The sequence below is a fragment of the Hippopotamus amphibius genome, chromosome 6, assembly GCF_030028045.1.
Source record: "Hippopotamus amphibius kiboko isolate mHipAmp2 chromosome 6, mHipAmp2.hap2, whole genome shotgun sequence".
In the NCBI taxonomy this organism is placed as follows: Eukaryota; Metazoa; Chordata; class Mammalia; order Artiodactyla; family Hippopotamidae; genus Hippopotamus; species Hippopotamus amphibius.
In genome coordinates, this window is record NC_080191.1 from 149,662,114 (window position 1) to 149,675,576 (window position 13,463).

At 41.4% G+C, this 13,463-nt stretch overlaps 1 protein-coding gene across 1 annotated transcript in view; it reads left to right on the forward strand.

Moving 5' to 3' along the window:
• The first annotated feature begins 6,131 nt into the window (after nt 1-6,131).
• NLGN1 (neuroligin 1) overlaps nt 6,132-13,463 on the forward strand; it is an 805,184-nt gene continuing 797,852 nt past the window's right edge. Inside the window, exon 1 of the mRNA XM_057738870.1 lies at nt 6,132-6,245. The gene's annotated coding sequence lies outside the window, so the exon portion shown is untranslated. The remainder of the gene's footprint in view (nt 6,246-13,463) is intronic.

Consider the following 13,463-nt stretch of genomic DNA (forward strand, 5'->3'; position numbering starts at 1 on the left):
AGATTGAGAGTATGTTAGATTTGGATCTCAGGGTAAGGACTTTGTATTTCACATGATAGGAGATACAGGTTCATTAAGAATTTTCATGAATGGTTTGATTTGGTAAGGGCTGGGTAAAAAGATGGATTTAGTCATGCTACACAGACTATATATATGAGATGGAGAGGAGGTTTGTGGATACACTAGACTTGGAGACTAGGTGGATTACAGCCAAATAGATACTAAATACTATCAGACTATGCTGGTAATTCTAGAAGTCAGTATCTGTCTTCTCTGTATTAATAATATGTATACCTTTTGTCCAGGTTATAATAAAACGTTGCCAGGAAGCTGAGCAGGTTGTCTACCTTGCAATGCCACAACTTGACAGATTATGAGGCTCTATATTTTATTTCATTCACAGCTGAAATGTGAACTCTCATTGCCCCATAAACTCTTTTTCAGTATTTTATTTATTTATTTATTTATTTATTTATTTATTTATTTATTTATTGGCTGTGTTGTGTCTTCGTTGCTGCACACGGGCTTTCTCTCGTTGCAGTGAGTGGGGGCTACTCTTCACTGTGGCGTGAGGGCTTCTCATTGCAGTAGCTTCTCTTGCTGCAGAGCATGGGCTCTAGAGCACAGGCTCAGTAGTTGTGGCGTAGGGACTTAGTTGCTCTGCAGCATGTGGGATCTTCCTGGACCAGGGATGGAACCTGTGTTCCCTGCATTGGCAGGTGGATTCTTAAGCACTGTGCCACTAGGGAAATCCCTTCAGGATATTATTTATATTTAACCCATTTTAAGTAAAATACATATGATTTATAAGAAAGATTGTAGTAAAATTTTATCTAAGCATAACATTTTATTAATATTTTCTTTTCTGAAGCCCCTTGAAAAAGAAAAAAAAAAAAAGTGCTAACCTCCTGCTGTGAGTCTTTGGGCTTTTCTAAAGAATGAGTAATACTCTTGCTGGTTCTTTACTTTAGGAGAACATGCCATTAAATTTTCCTTATATATATAATTACTGGGGAAAAAAACTTCCCACTTAATGACTTTCTAGACTGAAAGCAAACTAAGTCTACATACTACTGTACTGAGGTGTCTGAAAATACAATGTAATATTCACCTTCAAGCCTAAATTTCTTTTCTGATATTTTCACGTTTATTTCTGGGAAAGGAAATTTTACCATCACAATAATTAACTGGTATGCATATGTGTATAAAGTCAATCTCACTACTCCTCTAGTGATTTTTCCTACACTTCCACTCAGTAGATTGTCTCTTTTGAACCAAAATTTTCAGAAAATGCTAATACTTTACATATGTGTTATATTAAGACTTCCTTCCAAATTTGCAGATGAGCAGATACGTTTGGGCAAATTTCACAAGGTTTTTATTTGTAATTGACTTTATAGAGAGTTCTAGCATCCATTCTAAACAGTATGTAACATGATAAAAGGCCAAAAAATCCAGCATGGTTAATTTTAATGTCACAACCTGGAAGACCACATGATCTACAATAGAAATTGAATCCAATATTCTACATTTTATTGATGCCTTCATCACCTATTCATGTGTTTAATGTTTTCTTTTCTGTCTCATCCACATTTAATATGTCCCATTACACTAAAATTAGCTAATAGAATACAGATACAGCACGATAAGGAAAAGAGAAGGCAGGGAGGGCCTAGGGATTCACTAATCACTAACGATATTCATGTTATAGATACGATGTATGCAACCAAATTTCATGATCAGTTTTTAATACTAAGCCCGAATGTCACTACATATATTGATGTTTGAATCAGTAGAGGAAATACATCACATAGATACTAAGAATATAATGAACCCTGAAAAATTACTTACTCATGTGTCAGGTGCTTTACATGCATTATTTTGGATAATCCTCAAAACGTTCCTACAAAAGTAGGTACTATTATTATCTGCATTTTGCAGAGGTGGAATTTGAGGTTTAGAGAGATTAGGTAACATGCATCAGGCAATATCATATTAAGTGTAGATCCAGGATTCAAACCAGGCAATCTGATTCCGGAGTCCCAGCTCTTAACTGTATACCAACAAAATAAAAAAATAAATAAATAAAAAGCAAAATTTCCTGCTTTTAATTGCCTGTGGGATTCAATGGTATGGTATGATTTTATCTCCCTCAGGGGGTTTGATTGGGAAAGTAGAGAAAAATAGGCAAGAGAATTTTGTTCATTTGCCTGTATTTACAGATTGTGATAAAAGGTCTTTGTGTGACAATTCTATTATGTTAAAATTCTTGGGATTTTTGTGAAGACTAACTCATAAAAATGAGATAATAGTGCCCAGCTGATAAAGTGTAACTGTGAAAAGAATAATGAAAAAACACAATAGAACCTATTTAGAATTAATCTATACTATAAATACCAAATGTTAAAAATGAAAAATGTTCAGTCATTGCCTTTAGGGTTCTGATATCAAGTTCAGCAGATGCATTTAGAATATAGTACCCACAGCATTGGGAAACAAGAGAGCACACAAAACTTTACATTCTGTAAATTATAACGGACAACATAAAATCATTCCTATTTCTTTTTTGAAAGTTTGGTTCTGAAGTTGTCATAATGTATCCTCTACCAGGTTACCTTAATTGTGTAGTCCCATGAAAGATGAAAGGATGCAATTGGGTACTTTCATTGATATTGGAATAGATACTTATTTCTCATCTTTTTCTAGGAAATTCCAGAGAACTCTCCAGATTCCAGAGAACTTTTTCAGGATTTAGGATTTAGAGAAACTGGGCAGGGTAGATCTGTCACCAAGAATCAGATATATGTTTTAGTTGAATGAAATTTTACTTTCCTGGGAGCAATATCAAATCTACTCTTTGTCAACACATCACCTAAAGGTTACTTAAAAAAAAAATGACAAGATACACTGAATTCTAAAACTATGTCAGGAAAATGTGGTACTGAATTCCTTTTAAGCAGAAGGAATATGTTATTTTTATGATTGTTTTAAAAAATCAGATCATGTATTCTGGAACCTTAGGTTTTTTATTTATTACTATTAATTAACGAGTAAGCAATCGCATTCTAAGTGTTGGTTAAAGTTCCTTTCTTTGACCTGAATTTTACAGATTAAAGCATACATGCAAATGAGAATATGAAGCAAGCTCTTAAGCAAGAAAAAACACTTTTTAAGACCAAGTGTCACGGATTTCTCCTAGGGATTTCCTACTCGTGAATTTTATTATTATTATTATTACACGTTGCAATCAATTAATCCAATGGGTCTGTTGGCAGGCCCCTGTCCCCCAACTCACTCGCATTTAAAATTCACACAGAGAAGCTGGTAGGAGGTGGGTAGGTGTAAACAATGTGGTATCGTGAGTCACACCCGCCACAAAAGCCAGCACTGATTAGCTATGATGAATTTTTAAAAATCACCTATCCAGCGGCAGAAGATGTGGGCGCAGCCAGCGGGAAGAGGCCAAAGGCAGTGGCTTTGCATTTTCACTACTCCCACATAGGAGACTACAACTGACACCTCAATTCGGAGCTTACTGTGCCTCTAGCTGGTGGAAACAGAAAAGAGGGGGGAGTTTGGTGGCCAGGGATCTACGCGGGGTGGGGGGGTCGGAACTGAAGAAGCACTGTGGAAAGCTGTTGCCTCTCACTCCTCACTCTCAGTCACCAAGACGAAAACGCCTGGAAGGGAAGCACAATGACGCCGAGCACTCATTGCGTCCGAGGCCTCGGGGCTCGGCGGCCGTGCGGGTTCACTCACACGCTCTTCCGAGTGGTTTGGTGAACGTCACACGTGACGCCCGGGGCCCTTAACCCCTCCAGCGGCCGCGGGCGCTGCGGGCGCTGAGGGAGGAGGATGCTTGGTTGCCGCGGGAGGAGCGGGGGAGGAGGGCGGAACTTGTAAAGGGAGGGACCACCACCAGCATCACGTCTGCTACCGCTGGACCCGCGCCCCCGAAGCCCACTCCACTCCGATTGTGGCTCCGGCCCCGGGGAGGGGGCTTGCAGAGGAGGGAATGCTGTGCAATAAACCGGGCGAGGAGAGGGTGGCAGGGGAGGCAATCGTGGCTCTGAGGGGGCAGGACCGGGTCGGGAGGATGGGTCTAGCTTGATTCAGACTCCTGCACCCGGCAACGCCACGGAGAGAGGGGGGAGAGGGAGAGGAGGTTGTGCTGTGTGTGTGCGCGCGTGTGTGCGCGTGTGTGTGTGCGCGTGTCTACAGGTAGCAGCGGCGGCGGCGGCGGCAGCGGGGACCGGAGCAAGGGACGCATCTGCAGCCACCTCCCCGCCTGTGATTTTCGGAGGCGACTGCTCACTTAGCTGACGGATCTGTACCCTCGGGAGATCTTCTCATCCTCTCCATTTCCACGCGTCTTAGGCATCTTCCAGTTTCAAGTGTGTGTTTTGGGTATTTTATTTCATTTTATTTTTCCTTCTCCCTCTACATCTTCTCGGGAATTCTGCATACTGAAGCAGGTGGCTCCTGGTACGAAATCTTTGGATACATTTGGCTTGCCAAGTTTTTCTGTTCCCCGTCCCCTTCCGCTTTCAGAGGCATCTGTGGTGCTTTTCTTTTTGGATTTATATGCAGAAAACGTATATATGTTTATATACCGACCGCATAATATATAAATACATATACGCGTGCCCAAGAGCTTGGTTTCCGTCTCTCTTCCCGACAAAGCGGAATGTTTGGGGACGATGGATAACGAGAACAGTATTAACATTCTTTTGAGGCTCTTTTTTAAAAAGGGGAGGGAGAGTGAAGAATTGTTTAATATTCGGCCACCGTTTAGCTGCACACTAAGCATCACGAAATATTTATGGTTGCAGAGCAGGTGCAAACGGGGCTTAGAGAGAAAGGTAAGGGAGCTTCCTGCGTCCGCGGAGCTCCGGCGTTTTTCTTAATCCTGGGATTACCGAGAACTTCCTACTCCCTCCCTCTCGCTCTTCTTCCCCACCTCCCACCCACCCTGCCCGGCTCTCTCCTCCGTGAGCTTAACCCTTTTTCAATTCCACTGGGTTGGGGCGGGGGCGGGGAAGAGGGTTGCTGGAGGTGTAAACCGTCTGTTAGACTTTAAATGCTTCTTTCCTCTCTTTTCTCTCTCTTGCTCTCTCCTTCTTCCTCTCTCCTCTCTCTTCTCTCCTCTCTCCCTCCTTCCCCCTCTCCCCCCAGCCGAGTAACTGAGTTTCCCAATCCCCTTTTAGCAGTTTTGGGAAGCCCATTAAGTCGTTTTGAAAAAGAATGCTACCTAGATGGCTGTTTTAAACATTTCTTGGTGCCAACCCCTCACCTCTATTCTTTGACGAAAATAAAAGCAACAACAACAACAAAAATGAACTTTAATGAACTGGGTGGTTTCTTTAGCACTGGGGGTCGTGGAACCTCCCAAAGGATTATTTTCATTTAAAGAACAGCCAGTACCTCAGGAGGACTCCACAGTGGAGGAAATTCAGCTTCCTTTTCTGCCTACCTCCGGTTCATTCACTTGGAGGGTCATTTACCAGAGTTGAGCGAGATGGAGCTGAGTCTAGCATAGGAAAAACTACACGACACTTAATGCCTTTTTAAATCCACCCTTTACAACACGATCAGTTCCTGTCTAACACTGTTCGGGGGAAGCGTTTGCAGACTCGACCTTTTGGGAAGAGGTGGGAACGTGCCCTTATTTTTCCTTCTCCTTCTCGGCCTCCGCCCCCCAGCTCTCGCCCTGCCACTTTGTAAACTGCCCATTTTGCCCACCCCTCCCGGTGGGTGTTCTCGGCTCTCCCCCGCCCCTGCCCCCTCCGTCCTCTCTCCACTGGCGCTTTCCGAGCAGACGCGTCTTCTCTGTTCTTGGGCTCCCTCCCCCGTCCGCCCCGCGCCGCCCCCCGCGCTCCCCACCTGCCCCGGCTCGCCTCGCCCCTCCTCCCCGCCTCCCGCGGCGCCCTGACCCTTCCGTCCGGAGTGCGGGTCCGCGCGCCGACGACCCGGCGGCCGACGCGGAGCGCGCGGCGCTGGTGTGAGGCGAGACCGCGGGGGAGGCGAGCCGGAGTCGGGCTGAGAGGCCGGGAGGGCCCGTCCGAGCCGGAGAGCCGGGGAGCGAAGGGAGGAAGCGAGAGGGAGGCGCGCCCGCCGCCCGAGCTCGGGCCGACGAGTGCAGTCGCCTCCGACGCCTTAGAGCGGCGCCCCAGCCGCTGCAGCCTTTCGCCCTAGAGCGGTGTCCAGGGACCACAGAGACCAGGAGCCGAGAAATCGGCAGAGAGGTACCAAAGCAACAGGGAAGAGATTGCGAGAGAGCGGGGAGGGCTTCCCGGCGAAACGCGGAGGCTGAGCAGATGGAGGAACAATGCCGCCTCCACGAGAGAACCCTCGCCTGAGGCCGGGGCGGGAGCGCGGAGGAGCTGCCTCCAGCCCCGGGCTCTCGCTCCCCAGGCCCTCCGGCTCGTTCCGGGGCCGGTTCCTCCTCCTAGTTTGACAGGGATAAGAAAGTTGCTCTTCCTGACAGCGTTTCCTGTGCAGGGCTTTTCAGATCTGCGTGGTTCGAGTCAAGATGTCACTCCGTAGATCCCCCGCGATGAGCAGCTGATAGATTATGCATTATGGGCCAGTCAAGTCCCCCGGGCAGAGAAGGTGGTCCAAACATTTCCGACCTTCTCCCTTGGCTCCCGACCGGCCAGCACAAGGCTTTGTGAGTAGAAATGAAAAGCCAGCCACCTGCAGTGAATTTAAAATTATCCAGGTTGAGATTTTCAATTGGGAACGATTTATTGATTCCAGAAGAGGTTGTTAGAGTGTTATAAAGATGAGGAAAATTCTGTGTCTAATATTTGTGATTATTCAGAATCATGAGCAGTTGGCCTCCACAAAGGTATTATTTCTTTTTTTATTTCCAGGACCATAGGGATACATGTAGGACTTAGGAAACGTGAATTCAAATAACTGACCCTGTATCTATGATTCTGCCTTTTTATAGGTACTTCATATACTCATGTTTCTTCTTATACAGCAATTACAGTAGAGTATTTTAAATAAATGACCATGCTGTACGTCAGAATTACAGTTATAATGTATTTCTCAAAAATTAATTGTGCTTAATTATAAATAGGATCATAAATATAAAAATATCACTAAGGAAAGGTGTGGGTACATATGTTTGAGTGTAAAACGTATAATATGTCTCGGCATTTCAATCAGCCATTGTAACCTAGCAGAACACCAGGTTTTTCAAATGAGCTCAGAAGAAAGGGCCATGCACGTACTTAAAATATTAAATGTTCAGTACAAAAACATTAAGTTTACCGTGCCCTTGGCAGAGAATGAATCTAAGTCTACCTGCTCTGCGGAGTGATTGAGTGATTCACAGTGCAAGTGAAAGTTAATCATTACCCAGGCCTTCTGATTACATGGTTTGATTAAAAGAAGTAACTGTTTTCTGTAAGCCTGCTATTCTACAGTTAGTCTTTCCAATCCTCTTAACATAAGCAGAAATTGAGGTAGTCAGTCTTTCAACCCACTGTACTAGACTTCCGGCAGTGTGGGCTTCAGAAAAGCCCTCTTAAGCAACTCTCCTTTCCATAGTCTCCCTCCTCCCACTCCAGAGTACTTTCTGTCAGTCTTTTATCCCCTTAGGGGCGGTTCATTTTGTGAAATTTCCATTTTATATTTAGGTATAACATATTTTCAAATATAAATGTCTGAATTGTTTTGAAATTGAAGATGGAATATACACTCACAGAAGGTAGGCTGAGAGCTCCATTTGCTGCTGGCAGAGTGTTTGAAGGTTTGATGACTCTTTGCATGGTTGGCTAACTTCCCTGACTCTCTAAAAGTCTCTTCCAACCCTGAAATTCTCATATTTTATTCTAGGTTTATTATTTGCGCATGGTTATCCAGTGGCAGGATCTATATTTTCCTTCAAATTTCTTTAGTTACAATTTTTATAGGATAATTAAGCAGCTGAAACTAGAGAATACAGATATAAATCTAAGCTTATTGACAACTTTTTGAGGGGCAATATTGATATAGTAGGTGTATTTGAAAAATACCTCTCTGGGTTTCCATGTGCTGAAACAAACCATTTCTAACTTTTTTTTTTAAAGCAAAGCATAGTAATCATTTATTTCTAGAATTCTTTTTAAAAGTTTTTGCACAAAGGAATTATTTTATGAATTATCTAACAAATACTAATTTGTAGTTTTTGTAACCAAAGCACAATTGGAATTAATAGTAACATTGGAAACTGCAACAATTCAACAATACACTTTTCCTATATTTTAAAGTATTTTGAAATGAAGTTTGGTGTCTCTATCTTATTAGACTGTAAATAGAAAGATGTGATTCCTCAGTTATATTTAATTATTTGTGAATGGAATTGCCCAAGTCCAGCTCACCAAACTTATTTTTTTTCTAAAACACATGTCTGGTCTTGAAGATCTTTTATCAGCCATGGCCAATGGCTCCTTATAGCTTAGATGGTACTATTCAGAACTCTGAGGGCATTCAACTCTTTTCACAATTTACTCCTCAATTTCCCTTTTTAGATTAAAACACCTTCTACCTGGAACTCCTCCCCAGTTTATACTCTTCATTCCATTCACATGACTCTTCCTTACCATTTTCCCCAATACTACTTGACATTTTAGGCTTCTATGCTTTTCTTTTTCTTCCTTTTTTTTAAGGCTTTTATCTTTCTCTCTCTCTTTTTTAAGTTTTATTTATTTATGTATTGGCTGCATTGTGTCTTCATTGCTGTGTACGGGCTTTCTCTAGTTGCAGTGATCAGGGGCTACTCTTCGTTGTGGTGCGCAGGCTTCTTATTGTGGTGGCTTCTCTTGTTGCCGGAGCATGGGCTCTAGGTGTCAGGGCTTCTGTACTTGTGGTATGCGGGCTCAGTAGTTGTGGCTCACGGGCTTAGTTGCTGCACAGCATGTGGGATCTTCTCCGACCAGGGATTGAACCCCTGTCTCCTGCATTGGCAGGTGGATTCTTAACAACTGTGCCACCAGGGAAGCCCTATGCTTTTCTTATACTAATCTTTCTTTATGGAATACTTTCCAACTCCTTCTCCTCCCAACACATATACCCCAACTGGAGGATGGGAAAGCATTTTGTTTCCTTAGAGTGGTTTTTTCTTTGTCACCCTACTATCCTCACTCTGAGCTCCCACAGGATGTAATTCATGCTAGGAGTAGCTCACCTTTCACACTTGCTGATGATTGGCTCCCTCTCTGGAGAGTAAGTTCCCAGAGGTCAAAAACCATACCTAATTTATCATTTCATTCAGAATGCTTAGCTCCATGTCTAAACATAAAGTAGACCATAAGTGAATGATAAATGTATTATTTAGAAATACTAAAATCGGGCTAACAGTGGATTAAGCAAATAAGGATTTACCTCACATAATTAAAAAACAAAGTCAGGTGAGGACAGTTGCTTAAGCATTTAAACAAGGAATCAGGCTTTCTCTATCATCTAGGTGCTTTCCTTCTTATAGTCATAAGATCACTGCTGTACCTCTGGCATCATGTCTGCTTTCTAGGCCCAAAGGAGGAGGGGGCAGGGGAAGGTAACAAAGGGTTTTCTAGCTCAGGATTTCTCAACTTTGGCCCTGTTGTCACTTGGGACTCATAAGTCTTTGCCTTTGTTCTGAGAGAGGTGTCTTGTATGTTGTAGGTTGTTGAGTAGCATCCCTGGCCTCTACTCACTAGGTGCCTGTAGCACACTCCACCCACTCACCCACCTGGTTATGACAACTGAGACTATCCCCAGATGTTGCCAGATGGCCCTTAGAGGTAAAATTATCCTGCGTTGAGAACCTGAGAATGATTACTCTAGAGTCTGAAGGAAGGAAATTCCTTGTTCCCTACTTGCCTTGTTTTGCATTGCAGCAGTGGTGAGGATCTGTTTGATTTTGGTTTTATAAATGGTAGAGGGCTCTATATGAGATTAAAAAAAGAAAACAAGGGAGAGGAAAGGGCCAAACAATCCTTCTTCTTGAGCATCTTGTCTTTTTTGTGATGTGGACATTCTCCCCGTAGACTTCCATACCTACCAGAACTGTGTCAAATCCCTACTTCTAGGTACCCTCCAGGTTGGGAAACATGTTTTTCCTTTGGCATACCGCTACCGTAGAGAAAATCAGAATCTGTGAAAAAAGAAGGGGAAACAGATTCGGAGTTGGAAGCTAGAAGTGTTTGCTACTGTGAAAGAATAAATGAATATGTAAAATTCACCTAAATACTTTAGAAAGGAGAAAAAGTAAAGGAAAAGTAAATAACCATAAAAGAGGATAGCTATAATTTTTTCACATGCTAAATATTCATAAAATAACTGTGATAATACTGTTTTATTTTTCCTCTAGATGATGATTTACTTGGAAAATAACTGGGCAGAATGGTGGCATCTTACTGTTCCTGTTTTTTTTTTTTTTTGGTCAGAGAGCACCCTGTCTCCTTCAATCTATTGAATAAAGCAATAAAGTTTGCTCTTCATACTTACAAATTAGATAGTCGTCAATCATGTGAGAAATGTTGTCAAGGAAAGAAAATGCAGATCTTTTGTTTTAATACTCCTTTCTAATGCTTGTATAAAGATAGCACATGCCAGTGATGGCATTTGGTAAAATAATGGTTTTTTGTACAGATGTGTTAGCATGAACTATAGTAATTTAAATTAGGTTGCTCATTTATTTACCTCAGTATAGTTTACCGTTATAGGGAAGAATTCTGCCTAACAAAGATATATTAATATTGCTGTGATGACCAATGATTTTATCTGATTGATTACATTTTTTTCCATGAGTTTGTTGAATGCCAGTTTTTTGCTCATCTCTGAGTAGAATATAGAAATATAAAATATGGTGTCTGGTATGAAACCTTTGCATGCAAGCAACAGAATACCCAATTAAAAGTCTAAGCAGTGAAGACTCATTATCTCTCAGAACAAGGATTCTGGAGGTATATTGGTCCACAGTTGTCTGCCTCAAACAGTTCAAGGATGTCAGGGCTATGGGATAGCTTTGCTGTAATTCTCTTGGCTCCCCATATTGGAAACAAGATAATATGGCTACCGTGGAGCCAAACACTACTTCTTCAAACAGTCCCACCCAAAGCAAAAGGAAGAGAGGAAGTCTTCTTCTCATGGAAATATCGCTTCTTATCAAAAAGGAAATTTTTTTCCAGAAGCTATCAGCAGATTTCCCTTTATGCCTGATTGACTAAAACTATGACACATCCCACTCCTAAACTAATCAGTAGCAAAGAGATAATACATTGCATGACTGGTTTTGATCAATCATGGTCCTTCCTGAAGGGCTGGATGGTGGGTCTGCTTTCCCCATGGATGTGGCGGTGTTACACTTCAACAAAATCAGAGCTCTTGTGAACTGACAGGAAGGAAGCGATAGTTGTAACCTAGGGTACCTAATAAGATGTGCCATAAACATCAAGCCCTGACCTCCTTGAAATTCTTGTAATATGGAATGTCTGCACTGGAATTAAGTGTGCATGGTACACACACACACACACACACACACACACACACACACACACAATTAAACGGTCTTTGGATCCATGGACATAAACTGTATACATGTCAGGCTGCATGCTTCTGATGTAGAATGATCACTTTCATAATGTTCCAGAGATTTTTTTTTCAATATTATCTGGAGAATCAGAAAAATGTAAGAATGGGCCCTGGATAGAAGAATTACAAACACCAAATTATGCTACATTCCATGTATAAATCCAAAACCCTACATTTTCAGCTTATACCTATGTCATATAACATAAACCATAGTTAAACCAGAGCATGTTCTTCTTACCAAATAGATCATCTATGTTTGTCATATTATCTTATAATCATAAATCAGAAATAATCTGAGAAATGACTGAACCCTTTTGCCAGTTATTCTCATGAAGAAGGACTTCATATCAGTTATGCCCAATTAAAATTACTCCCCCACTTTTGATAACTGTTTACTTGGAGAGTCTAGGGGAGGAAACTAATTTTTAGCTCACAAGCAGTATCTCGTTGAACGTTTTGAGTCTTTTTTTTTTAAGCAAAGAAAGCTTTATTTTCATTTTTTTTGTCTGACTTCATGGAAGCTGAGAGCCAATTTTGTGTTCAGTTGAGAAAGGGGTCCTGAATTGTCTTCCTTTACCCTGCTTCATTATTTGAATCCATTTTAAACCTTAAACTTTGATTCAAGATTTGATTGTATTTGGGCTTTTTATCATAAGCTGTTTCAAATTATTTTTGGAAGGAGAAAGTACATGTACATGTATATATACATGTACACAAAATGAATGGTGTCATATGTCAACTCAATAAATAATGAATGAATATATGTTCAGAAATTAGACAATATTGTGTGCAATAAATTCTGAATTATGCTCCCATCAACATGTGCAATAACATTTCAGGGAAAGGAAATGAGGGTGATGCCTGAGTCATTTTGACAGAGATACACGTTGTAGTTTGCAGACACATAGAAAACTAAGGCAGGGTAGGTGGAGGATGTGTTGCTGAAGTCATATGTATTTTGCTCTATGACCAGATAGCAACTGGCTTTCAACTTTTTACCCTTTATCCTTAGTATTTTAATAACCAACTTTCTCCCCTGTAACTTTCTCCCCAACACAAAGGGGCAGTTAAACTTTAACAACAAAGTCACAAGGTAAAAGAACCATGAACTAGAAAAGAGTGGATCTGATGTCTCTCTTTGTTTCAAAGCAAATTTTGTGATGGACGTTCGCAATCTTCTCAGTTACCTCCGTCGGGCGTTTTAGAATGTATGTTCAGAGTCACATTTTTGCATCGTCAGTGCTCTATTTTCAGGCTCCAGGCCTGAAGCGGTTTGCACCACAGCAGCCACCTCTGACCTGGGCTTTTTGCCTCCAGGGAAACCAATTTTTGAATCAAACTTAAAATGGTAATTAGTAACTCCATCTGTGTTTGGGGTCAGAAACAGATGCTTCTCCTTTTTGTTTTAAAAAGGCATATTTGAAAGTGAAAACAGTGAAATTGGGTTTTAAATAGTTCACATTTTAGTGGGCACATTTGTATCAAGTAAAGACCACAAGGGGAGGGCATGTTCTAGGCACCTGCCTGACCTTCTCTCCATGGGCTTGGCAGTGTCTTGTACTTCAACATATCCACTGTGAAATAATTATGGTTCACAGTATTGACTCTAAGGTACTGCAAGTTCTGAAGCTCCTCTTAGAGAATCATTGTATTTAATACTTTACAAATATTTCATTTAAACTAAGGAACCACTGATTACAGGACACATCGTTATTTTACATACGCTTTAGAAAGAAGAAGCACCCCAATTAAATCGTTATACAATGCTTTTCTACCACTTAGAATACTTTAATAAAGAGCAACTTAGACTTAAATAGATATAGATTTTTCTAATATATTAATTTCGTGCATGTATAAACAGTATAATATTAATAAACACATTGGTTTAAGAATTCAAA